The sequence below is a fragment of the Mustela nigripes genome, chromosome 8, assembly GCF_022355385.1.
Source record: "Mustela nigripes isolate SB6536 chromosome 8, MUSNIG.SB6536, whole genome shotgun sequence".
NCBI classification, from domain to species: domain Eukaryota; kingdom Metazoa; phylum Chordata; class Mammalia; order Carnivora; family Mustelidae; genus Mustela; species Mustela nigripes.
Genome location: NC_081564.1, coordinates 87,243,896 through 87,254,221, shown reverse-complemented (window position 1 = coordinate 87,254,221; position 10,326 = coordinate 87,243,896). Strand labels below are relative to the sequence as shown.

The 10,326-nt window shown below is 43.8% G+C and overlaps 1 protein-coding gene and 2 long non-coding RNA genes across 5 annotated transcripts in view; all 3 read left to right on the top strand.

Moving 5' to 3' along the window:
- LOC132023996 (uncharacterized) overlaps positions 1-9,698 on the top strand; it is a 19,724-nt gene extending 10,026 nt beyond the window's left edge. For all 3 annotated transcript variants that reach the window (XR_009406126.1, XR_009406125.1, XR_009406127.1), the window contains one exon: positions 9,557-9,698. This is a non-coding gene — a long non-coding RNA (uncharacterized LOC132023996). The remainder of the gene's footprint in view (positions 1-9,556) is intronic.
- LOC132023686 (cytochrome b5) overlaps positions 1-10,326 on the top strand; it is a 37,099-nt gene that overhangs the window by 16,686 nt on the left and 10,087 nt on the right. The gene's annotated exons all lie outside the window — the stretch shown is intronic.
- On the top strand, positions 5,446-6,402 carry LOC132023995 (uncharacterized). Its single transcript, XR_009406124.1, has 2 exons — positions 5,446-5,720; positions 6,201-6,402. It is a non-coding gene; the product is annotated as an uncharacterized LOC132023995 (long non-coding RNA).

Genomic DNA, 10,326 nt, shown 5'->3' with positions numbered 1-10,326 from the left:
GCCTTCCTCGGGGCTCGGCCTTCCTCGGGGCTCGGCCTTCCTCGGGGCTCGGCCTTCCTCGGGGCTCAGCCTCTTCTTGAGCCTGTTCATCTGAATCTCTGTTCCCCAAATTCTAGTTCTCCTGGGGGGACCTCGATAATCTTTTAATAGGCCCTGCCTTTCTAGACTTCTCTGTTCAGTCAGCAATTAATATTGTTAATCCTTTAATGTTTAATGTGTGTGAAGACCATTGTCCTAATACGGTTTTAGGTGTCCTGACCCTGGGAATAATGTTTATTCACATCTTTTAAATGCTTAAGGACTTTAGTGCCTGGCGCACAGTAATGGTAAAATGATGGAGGCAGTGATTAGAATTAACCTCAGAAGAACTCCAAATAACTGTGCTTAAATAAGTTTCCTTGTCTGTGGTAAAGAAACAAGCCAGGTAGCCCAGGCCTGGTGTGCTGGCTGTGCTCCACCAGACCTCGGAGAGCTTCTGGCTTACTTCCGCGCCATCCCTAGGGTCTGGTCCTCATCCCATTGTTCAGAGGCAGCATCTCCATGCCAGGAAGCAGGATGAAGAGAAAGGGGAAAGGGGGCATACCGTTCTAAAGAAAAGACATCTAGAAGGTTCTTTTGACGCTTCACTTCTATTCTGTTAGCCAGAATTTAATCACATGGCCGAAAGGGAGGCTGGGAAAGTCTCTATTCCAGGTAGCAGTTTCCTAGCTAAAAGTTAAGTGTTGTGCGGAGTAAAGGGAAGAGAGCGCAGTGAGCAGTGAGCAGTTAGCAGGCTTTGCCACTACCGACCTGCTTGGGCCGCGGAGGCTGTCCTCTGGGCTGTGCAGTTGTTGAGGCTTTCTTTATCGAGATACTCAGGAGACATTTGATTGGCATGCAGAAGTTCACCGCTGTCCATTTTTGAGTGGGATACAGTAAACAGTCAGTATTTAAGGATGAACATTCTAGCAGCAATTCGGAAGACGAGTAAGAACGGGAGAGGAGTTGGGGAGAGGAGGAGCAGTGCGGCGGCCGGAGCCGTGGCTGCGTGAGAAGTCCTTGGAAAGGACTCATGTACAAGAGTGCAAGGCTTTCTGTCCGGTGAACAGCACCCAATGCTGACTCGGAAATTTTACCGTTTGCTTTTCCAATGTCACTAAAATGTCGGAATTCTGGGAGTTAAGGTCAAAGACTAAGCAAAAGTGTTATTCTGTATCAAGCCTAAGACTGTCTCATTTGTGAAATTGTTTACATTAAAGGGGAGTATAACTAGCACAAATAATTCCAAAAATATAATTTGCACCCATCTTTATTTTCTGAGGAACTGTGGCCATCTCAGCCGCAAACAGCAGGGATGCAGAGTGGAGGGGCATGGAAAGTGTTTCCGCTCAGTGATTAGTTTCGGAATTAACAGTCCTTGCAGGCACCATTTGAATCTAGAGTGACTTGGATTTTACATTTTCTTTCTCATTAAGATTATTGCCTTCCTAGGGGAGGTGGGCAGGGCATGGGTTAAAGAAGTGATAAGGACCGAGCGAGGACACTTGTGATATGAGCACTGCTGTGTGGAAGTGTTGAATCACTGTATTGTGCTCCTGAAGCTAATATTGCACTGCATGCTAGCTAACTAGAATTTAAATGTGAACTAAAAAAATAAAAAAGAGAATTTCACAAATCATGTTATGGCATAGTAAGGATATAACAGAATCTCTGTAGCTTCATGGTGTTTAACAACAAAAGGATAACTAATAATAATCTAGTCATTTGAAAAATATTGAACTATTTCTAAAAATGTTTCTATTGCATGTGATAAAAGTGGGAATTAAAAATTTTTAAAAAGTACTCTTGAGGGAAAAAAAGAAAAAATTTTAAAATAAAAAAGATTATTGCACTCCTAAAAAGTTTCTTGCTCATTGAAAACATCTGTATCAGGGGAGGCATCTAAGTTTATCTTTTTTATCTTGCCAGTTTTTACAGATCCACTTTCTACTGTATTATTAGCATTATTTATTGTTATTTTGTATACTACTAAATATGAAGTAGAATTTTATTGCCATTTTTAAAATCCTGTTATTATGCATTTATTCCTTTACTTAGCATTTCTTTTTGACCTCTTTCGAAAAAGGGTTTGAGGCCTCACTTTCGTTCTGTTGATGTTATTATTCTTGACCTCTTAACACACAAAAATATTCCAAGGCTTTGCCTTCATTGACTGTACTTGTTCTGTACCTGATCCCCTGATATGTTTGCACTGTTGTGCTCTGGTCAAGCGCCTTGTAGTTTATTCTGATACTCTTTTTTTTTTTTTTTTTTTTTTTGTCTGTGTATGGGAAATTGGACTTATTTTCTTTTTTTTTTAAAGGTTTTATTTATTTATTTGACAGACAGATCACAAGTAGGCAGAGAGGCAGGCAGAGAGAGGGGGAAAGCAGGCTCCCTGTTGAGCAGAGAGCTGGATGTGGGGCTGGATCCCAGGACCCTGGGATTGTGACCTGAGCCGAAGGCAGAGGCTTAACCCACTGAGCCACCCAGGCGCCCCTGGACTTATTTTCATTTGAAAAATGTTACATGTTGTATGTGGCATTGCATGTTCTATGTGGTGTCTCTTGCTACTGGTTATTACTGAAGCCGAGACTATCCAGGGTCAGGGCTTGAGCTCTAAAAAGCAGCGGTTCTGGGACTGGCCTTCACCCCTTAGGCAGTGCTGCTGTGACATCAGCTGACCTCTCTTGCCATCAGGTTTGGGTCATGTGCTTTTTTGTAACGCTCTGGGGTGGAAACCATTGAGCTCCTTAGTGTTAAACAGACCACACGTCTTCTCAGTGAGATTAGATTTTGGTTATAAATGAAGCCTATCATCTGGTTTCTGAGTGGAGGCTGTGAGTGTGGGGTTAACCCTGATAACACTGGTATCCTCCTGAACCAAGCAGTCCCAAGAGCACCTGAGCTGTACCTCTCCTGAGTGTTTTTCAGATTAAAACAAATTCTTACCAGGAGGATGTTTTTGGGTAGGATCACGACTAGGCTGGCTCTGTAGGTGAAGAGTAACAAGCTGGTTATTGGTTTTAAGCGTGGGGATTTTTCTTTTTCCTTCTTTTTTTTTTAAGTAAACTTCACTCCCAGTGTTAGGCTCAGACTCACACCCTCAGGAACAATAGTCGTATGTCATGGACTGAGCCATCCAGGCACCCCAAAGCGTGTGGATTTTTCACAGCACGTAACTCATCAGTGTTTACCTCATAATCCGAGCATGATTTAAGAGAAAGTGAAAATCTGAATTTGTTTCTATTTCAGTATTGTCCAGAGGACCGTAAGTACTGGTGAATTCATTATGGATATTTGATGCCCAGGAAAGAAATCTTGATCAAGTTCGTAATATTTTTTCTTTCTTTTCTTTTCTTTCTTTCTTTTTTTTTTTTTTTTTGAGCTATTATTTAGAAAGCAGGTTATATACCTATTAGATCATGGAGTACCATACAGACTCAGTGAGTGCCATTAGCGAGTTGGGGTGCTCTCACCCTCCCTATCCGTCACTGGGCATGTGGAGGGCGCCATTGTTGCCTGTCCTCCGTCTGGAATGACCTCATTCTTTCCTTGCATTTTGATAGTCATTTAACACTTCTTATTTTCTACCTTATTAGTATTACTCTCTGCCTTATTAGTATTACTCTCATTTTTGTATGTATTTGTGAATCCCTTGACTTTTTTTTTGCTAAATCCTTAAATTCACAAGTACAATTACACCTGCATTGCTCACATGAAGTAGAGTATAACTGAAAAGCCTAAGAGACCACTTCAGACCTGTAGTGATTGAAAAGGGACTAGAGCCATAAAGTAATAATTTGTTAACTTAGTATGAATGAACTGCTCTGTCTTTACTGCATTGTCATTATATATTAGGAGGATTTCAACAGCCTTACCCTCTAATACCTTAGGGTTGGTAAAACAAGTCAGGCTTGATCCTACAATCTGCCACAACCACAGAGGAGTCATTTGGCCCTTGGCCATCACCAGCTTTTATCTTGGCCTCTCCTTCTTGGATTAGTTGACAAAAGCTTTTTTTTTTTTTTTTTTTTTTTTTTTTCCCCCCAAGGCAGTTTGGTTCGTGTTGAGCCTGTCTAGCTGTTAGCCCTGGTCTCAGTCTCCTCACCTTGTGAGGCAGTGCACTACCAAAGCTGTGGGGTTGCCTGTGTTGTGTGCGGTCTCTCTCTCACACACACACAATATACATATCTTTCAGGGCAAATGAAATGCTTTTTCAGTTTTCACCTAGGTTGTCTATAGGTCTTGAAAAAGGTTTGTGTTCTCTATAGCTACAGTATCCAGTGTGGTAGCTAATGGGTGTACATGGCTTATTTACATTTAAATAAGTAAAATCAGTTTCTCACCCCCCACTTCAAGTGTTCCGTAGCTGTTTGTGACTAGCGGCTGCTATCTTGGAACAGTTTTATAAACTTAGATAGTTTAGATATAAGAATATCCATCATTACAGAAAATTCTGTTGGACCGTACTGGACTAGACACTCACTAAGGCAGCTTTAGGAGCCACTTGGTTCGCATGTAGATAGAGTATGTGCTGGGACCATTTGTATCACAGATTGAAGCCAGTTTTGAATTCACATGTTCACATATTGCTCCAAACCCCATTTCTGATGTCTGGCAACAAAACCATTGCTTTAGTGTACTTCCTGATTTTTCTCTTCACTTCAATCAGCATCATTAGCAGGTGACTTTTTTCAGAGCCATCTGTCACAATGAAAGCTTTTATTACACAAGTCACAGTATTGAAAATAAGTTGCGAATCATTGAATCGCACTGTACTACGGATGCTGGTGGTAGTTCCTGGCCTCATTCGCTCCTGACTCTCAGGGAGAGGGATTCAGATCCGTGCTCAGCAATGTTGCATATTACTACATGTTTAGGACCTCTCGGGTCATTCATGATAAGGCATAACTGTGAGGCTGTATCAGTGAAGGCCCAGGGGTTTTTCTGTGTTATTTAACCTCAGTGTAAGCACATGGTTCTTCAGGATTGAGCCATGCTGAGTTTTTCATGAACTTTTGTGTGTCCCACACAATGTCTTACTCAGAGTAGACAGTAAATATTTTGATTAAATAAATTAGACAGCAGTTAAACATGAAATTATATGGTTTCTGAATGGTAAGAACTATTATAGTTCAGGAAAAGGAGAGTGGTATGAGCTAGAATAGTTGAAATGAAAAAGTTGTCATCAGCCACATAACTGGTTAGATGTTATGGTTCCAAAGCCAGTGCACAGTGACCTGTGTTTATCTCCTTTATTTATCCAATAATTACTTTTAAATATTTCTTCATCCCTACCATGTGCCAGGCATTGAACGAGGTATTGGGGCAGTAGTGATGAGTAGGACAAACAAAAGTCTCTGCCCTCATGACTCTTACAAACAAATTGATATAAATATCGGTATTCATGAGTGCTGTGAAGGCAGACAGAACAGGAAGTGGGTCAGGAGCCTGGGCGGGGCGGGGCTCTGTAGATGGGGAATCCTTGAAGGGCTCTGAACGGCCAACCTGAGTGTGAATGAAGGGTAGACGGGATCACAGAAACGTCGGGAGAGGAACATGCCAAGCAGAAGCAGATGGGAGGGTTCGGCCGTGGAGAACAAGTTCGGCAGGACTGAGGACTTGCCCCACTGGCTGGAACTGAGCAAGGGGGGGTTCCCTTTGCCCCCTTAGAAAGCTGGAATATGGCATGTGTGCAGGTGCGGCAGAATCTGTGGGCAGGTCCGTTGTCCTTTCTACCTCCCTTTACCTCTTCTCCCTCCACGATGACCCGCTGCCCTGGACGAGGCTAACGTTAGCCCTTCCCTAGATTACCTTAATCATCTTCCAAAGGTCCCCATTATGTGACGATGTGAGGCTGCTAATTGTAGAAGGGGCAAGAAGAAGCAGACCAGGCAGGAGACCATTGTGGCCGTCTGTGCGTGGTGTTGGTAGCTTGGTCTAGAGTGACAGTGTGGAAAGTGGGGAGAGGCAGTTGGATTCGGAGTATATTTTGAAGGTAGTCACCTTCACCAGTCACCTGCTGGTGGGTTGGAGTGGGAGGGAGAGAGGAATACAGTTTGACTTCTGGCTTGGACCATAGCAGCTGGGTATGTGGTGGCACTGTTTCCTGGGAATGGAAATTCTGGAAAGCGGCGCCTTTTTTTTTTTAAAATTAAAGATTTATTTCTTTATTTTAGAGGAGGAGCATGATCAGGAGAGGCAGAGGGAGAAGAGAGAGCATCTCAAGCAGACTCCTCACTGAGCACAGAGCCTCGCATGGGGCTGGATCCCATGGCCCTGAGATCCTGACCTGAGCCGAAATCAGGAGTTGGATGCTCGGGCGCCCTTGGAAAGCAGTGCATTTTGAAGGAAATAAAACATTTGGTTTTGATTATGTTACGTTGTGCTCGGACCATGCGTTAGATGCTGAGTGAGTGCGGGACCGGCTGCTGCCGGTGGGAGGCCTCGCGCTCGGCGGAGGTTGGGGATGACTCCCCTGCGCTCACGAGGGAGCAGTGATTTTCTGGGTCAGAGGCCGGGTGGGATCATTGGGAGAGCTGGTGTAGGTAGAGTGTGAAAGAATGCCAGGGCCTGAGCCCTAGGGTGCGCCTGTGTGAAGACTGGGTGATGAACAGATTAGAAAGTAGTGGCCAGTGAGGTTGAAGGGGAACCAGAAGGGTCCACTGTCCCAGCAGCTACGAGAGGCCAGCATTTCCAGAAGAGACCTGCTGTTGCAAGGTTGCTGAGGGCTTTTATGCTGTGAAAAGTAGGGAGTCAGCAGTTATTTCAGGCCCCGGTGGCCGGTGTTACAGTTGATACTGCAGAATTCACCGTGTCTTCCTGCAAGTGTCCTTAGGAGTGGGGCTGTGGCAGTTCGTGTCTTCTGAGTTATGGACTGTGCTAATCTTTATCTTACAAGTATATTTTCCTATAAATAACGCTTAACTATGGATGTCAAGAGTGAAAGTTATTTCCAGTTATTTTATTGGAATTCCCTTGTTTGTACCTGGGGGTTCTCATACGGTGTCGGAGCAGGGCGTGTTTGGAAGCCTCGTGGACTGGAGAAACCGCGGAGGCAGACGGAGGGAACTACTGGATCAGCAGGTGTGCGGACCGGTGAGCGCGCAGAGCCCTGCTCGGGCCCGTCTGCCTCACCTGGTCTTCCAGGTTCCCGTTCCCGGCAGGTGGCACCGTCATCCATTCGACTGGGCAGGCCGTAAACCTGCGTCCTCGTGTGGCGTCGTGTCTCTCATCCACCGTCTTCACATGGTCACGACCCTCCTTCCTCTCCTGCCTTGTGTCTTCGTCTTCATCTTCTTCATCTCCGTGGCCGCCAGCAGCAGCCTGCCTTAGGCTCTCTGGCCTTAGTGGATTGTCTTCCTGGATCTTTTCCCGTCCTTTTATCTGTTGTTCACTCGGAAGACCAGGGTCCGTTTTTAAGCGAAGTCTGCTTTCATCGCCTTCCATTCTTAGATCTCCCCAGAGGCTTCTCCTCGCTTACAGGAGAGAGCTCAGAATCCTCGAAGGGGCCTAGAGCCCTTTGTGGCCCGGCCGGCCGTCTGCGGCTTGCCCCTTCTCCCTCCCCTGCCCCAGCCTCTCCCTGCGCCGGGGGACATTCATCCCCTCTTTCTCTGCCCCTTGACCCTGCCTCCTTCCCGCTTTGTACCTCAGCCCGGCGGGGCCCCTCCTGAGTCCTTTGTGTTGTAGCTTTCACAGCACTGTGCTCTTCTGCTTCAGAACATTGGTTGTCACTGGCAGTTAGTTGTACAATTACAGATTCTTCCTATAGGATCCCTATTAGTTTCAGCCCCCGAGGGCAGGCGCTGGGACCTGCTCTGTTCTGTGTGTCTGGCACACCTTGGTGTCTGGCACATGGAGATTTTCTGAAAGATTGGTATGTGTTTCTTGTGTGAATTGACTTTAAGACTTAGTAACATAAATGGAAAACAAAATTTTCCTTTGGAAAAATGGGAGACTTAATGTTAGAAGGACAGCTGAAGTGGAAATGGCTAGTTTTCCCACAGCTGCTCCCACTTCTGTCCTTCCTGGGCCCTCCTTTCTGTCACCCTGCCGCTCCTGCCCATCTCTCTCTCTCCGACTAGAGCTGCTGACTGCTGCCTCATGGTGGGACGAGTGGAGGCCCTCGAGAGTGCTGCTTTATGAGGACAGAATTCTGTTACAGCTTCACCAGGGCTTGGCTCAGACTCTTGAGGAGAGTCTCCCCTCTTTTGTTATTAGCTCTCATCTTGCCTGTGTGTGACTAGGCACTTTGGTCTTTCCCTTAAATCTTTCAGAAAATCTCCAGATAATTTTAGTCACCTCTTAACTCTACTGCTTTCCTCTTGCCTTGCCTTTTCTTTGTCTGACTCAAATTCTAGAAGCTGGCCAACAGATAGTAAGTTTTCTCAGAGTTTCTGGGCGTAAACTGTAGACCTACACCTTCTCTGGGAGTAACCAAGATGGCGCCAACACCAGTGCGCCTGTCTCTTAAGAGAGCTGACAGGTAAGGAAAAGTTTCCTTTGGGCTCAAAATGAGATGTGTGCATACTAAGATGACAGCATGAATCTGCTCACAAGAGTGAAGAGAGTGACAAGGTGAACCACCAAGTTTCAAACCATCATGATTAGCCTTGATTTACTTCACAAAGTGTATGTCTCTATCTCTCCCCACATCATAAATGTATTTCAAGGAAAATACCTGGTATTATAATAAGCTCGTCCCATATCTTTTGCTGTTTTGCCAAGATTGGAGTTATTTTATTCTGGGAAAAAGAAACAAACTTTTAGTTTGTTTATTCGTTTGGGTTTTTTTTGTTTTTGTTTTTGTTTTGCTGTTTAAAAAAATCCCTAGAGTGGGGCAAAGGTATTTTAGTGTCAATTCATTCATTTTATAATTTTTCTTTTTTTTTTTTAGTTTTTTTTTTTTTTTTAAAGATTTTTATTTATTTGACAGACAGAGATCATAAGTAGGCAGAGGCAGGCAGAGAAAGAGAGCAGGAAGCAGGCTCCCTGCTGAGCAGAGAGCCTGATGTGGGGCTCGATCCCAGGACCCTGAGATTATGACCCGAGCTGAAAGCAGTGGCTTTAACCCACTGAGCCACCCAGGTGCCCCACTTTATAATTTTTCTTAAATAGCAGTCAGTGGAGCCAGTGGAAGCCAAGATGTCTTTCCTTTTTTTCCCCTGAAAAAAACTGTCTCACAGAGATGGTTTAGGCAAAGTCTAAGTCATAGCTAGATACACACATATGTACATGTAGAGACATATTCTCCTGTTTTCATTCCTTGGTCAAAAATTAAGTTGGGAAGTTGCCCTTTTGTTTCAGGTTAAGACTGTTGTGTTATTCTCTGTGAAGCAGAATGTTTACCTTTATGTTTTAGCATTTTAAAAATCAAAATTTTCTATTTTAAAAACTTGTCTAGTTTTATGATGCTTTATGAAATGCCAGTCTATGTTTTTAACCTTATTTGAAAATTTCCTTGGGAGATAGACTGTAACTGGAAACTAATGATTTGCTGTGAGAGATTTTGTCTATATTCACATTTCCTTAATAGGAACCAAAAGTTAAAAAGAACACATGAGTTCAGCCACCCACACGAAAGGAAAACAGTCTGTGAACTTACATAATTTCTGGCTGTTGAGTAAGTTGTCATTTTATATCTCTTGTGTTTTGCTTCGGTACTCCTCAGTCCATACCCAACAGTAAATAGACTGTTCCAGAATCAACAAATCATGGTTTCCATTGCCATAGCCTTGGGGGTGCACCAGGAAGCTTCAGACTGGCTTTCAGAGTGAGCCACTCAACCAAGTACACCACTGGTGTGGCTTCTCATGTTTGTCGAAAGTGGACTTCCGATTTTCTGTGTGCCCAGTAGAAGACATCTAAATAAGTTTGGAAATTCCTGCAGTATGCAGCATTAGGCAGCTGCTTAAAAAGTCATGCTGAGGAAAGATGCTTTATGACATTGGGAAATATTTAATGAAAATGCTGGACAATGTTTATCGGTCATTATGTTATGTGTCAGACACCTATATTAACACATTTAGTCTTAAAAAATTATATGAGATAAATGCCATTATTTTCCTGAGTTCACATAGTAGTGGTAAGTAAATACTAGGCAGTACTGTCTCTGTATCATGTATTATAACCTGCTTTTAATCTAACAAAACCATATGCAAGAGATAATGATCTCCTTTTTCTTTAAAAAATTAATGACATGGGTACATGTGTGTATATTTAGCGCCATTGAGATGTCAGGACCATAGCTGGTTTCGGTGATTTTTATCTTCTTCTTTGTGTTTTCCAGTTTTACTATAATTTAGA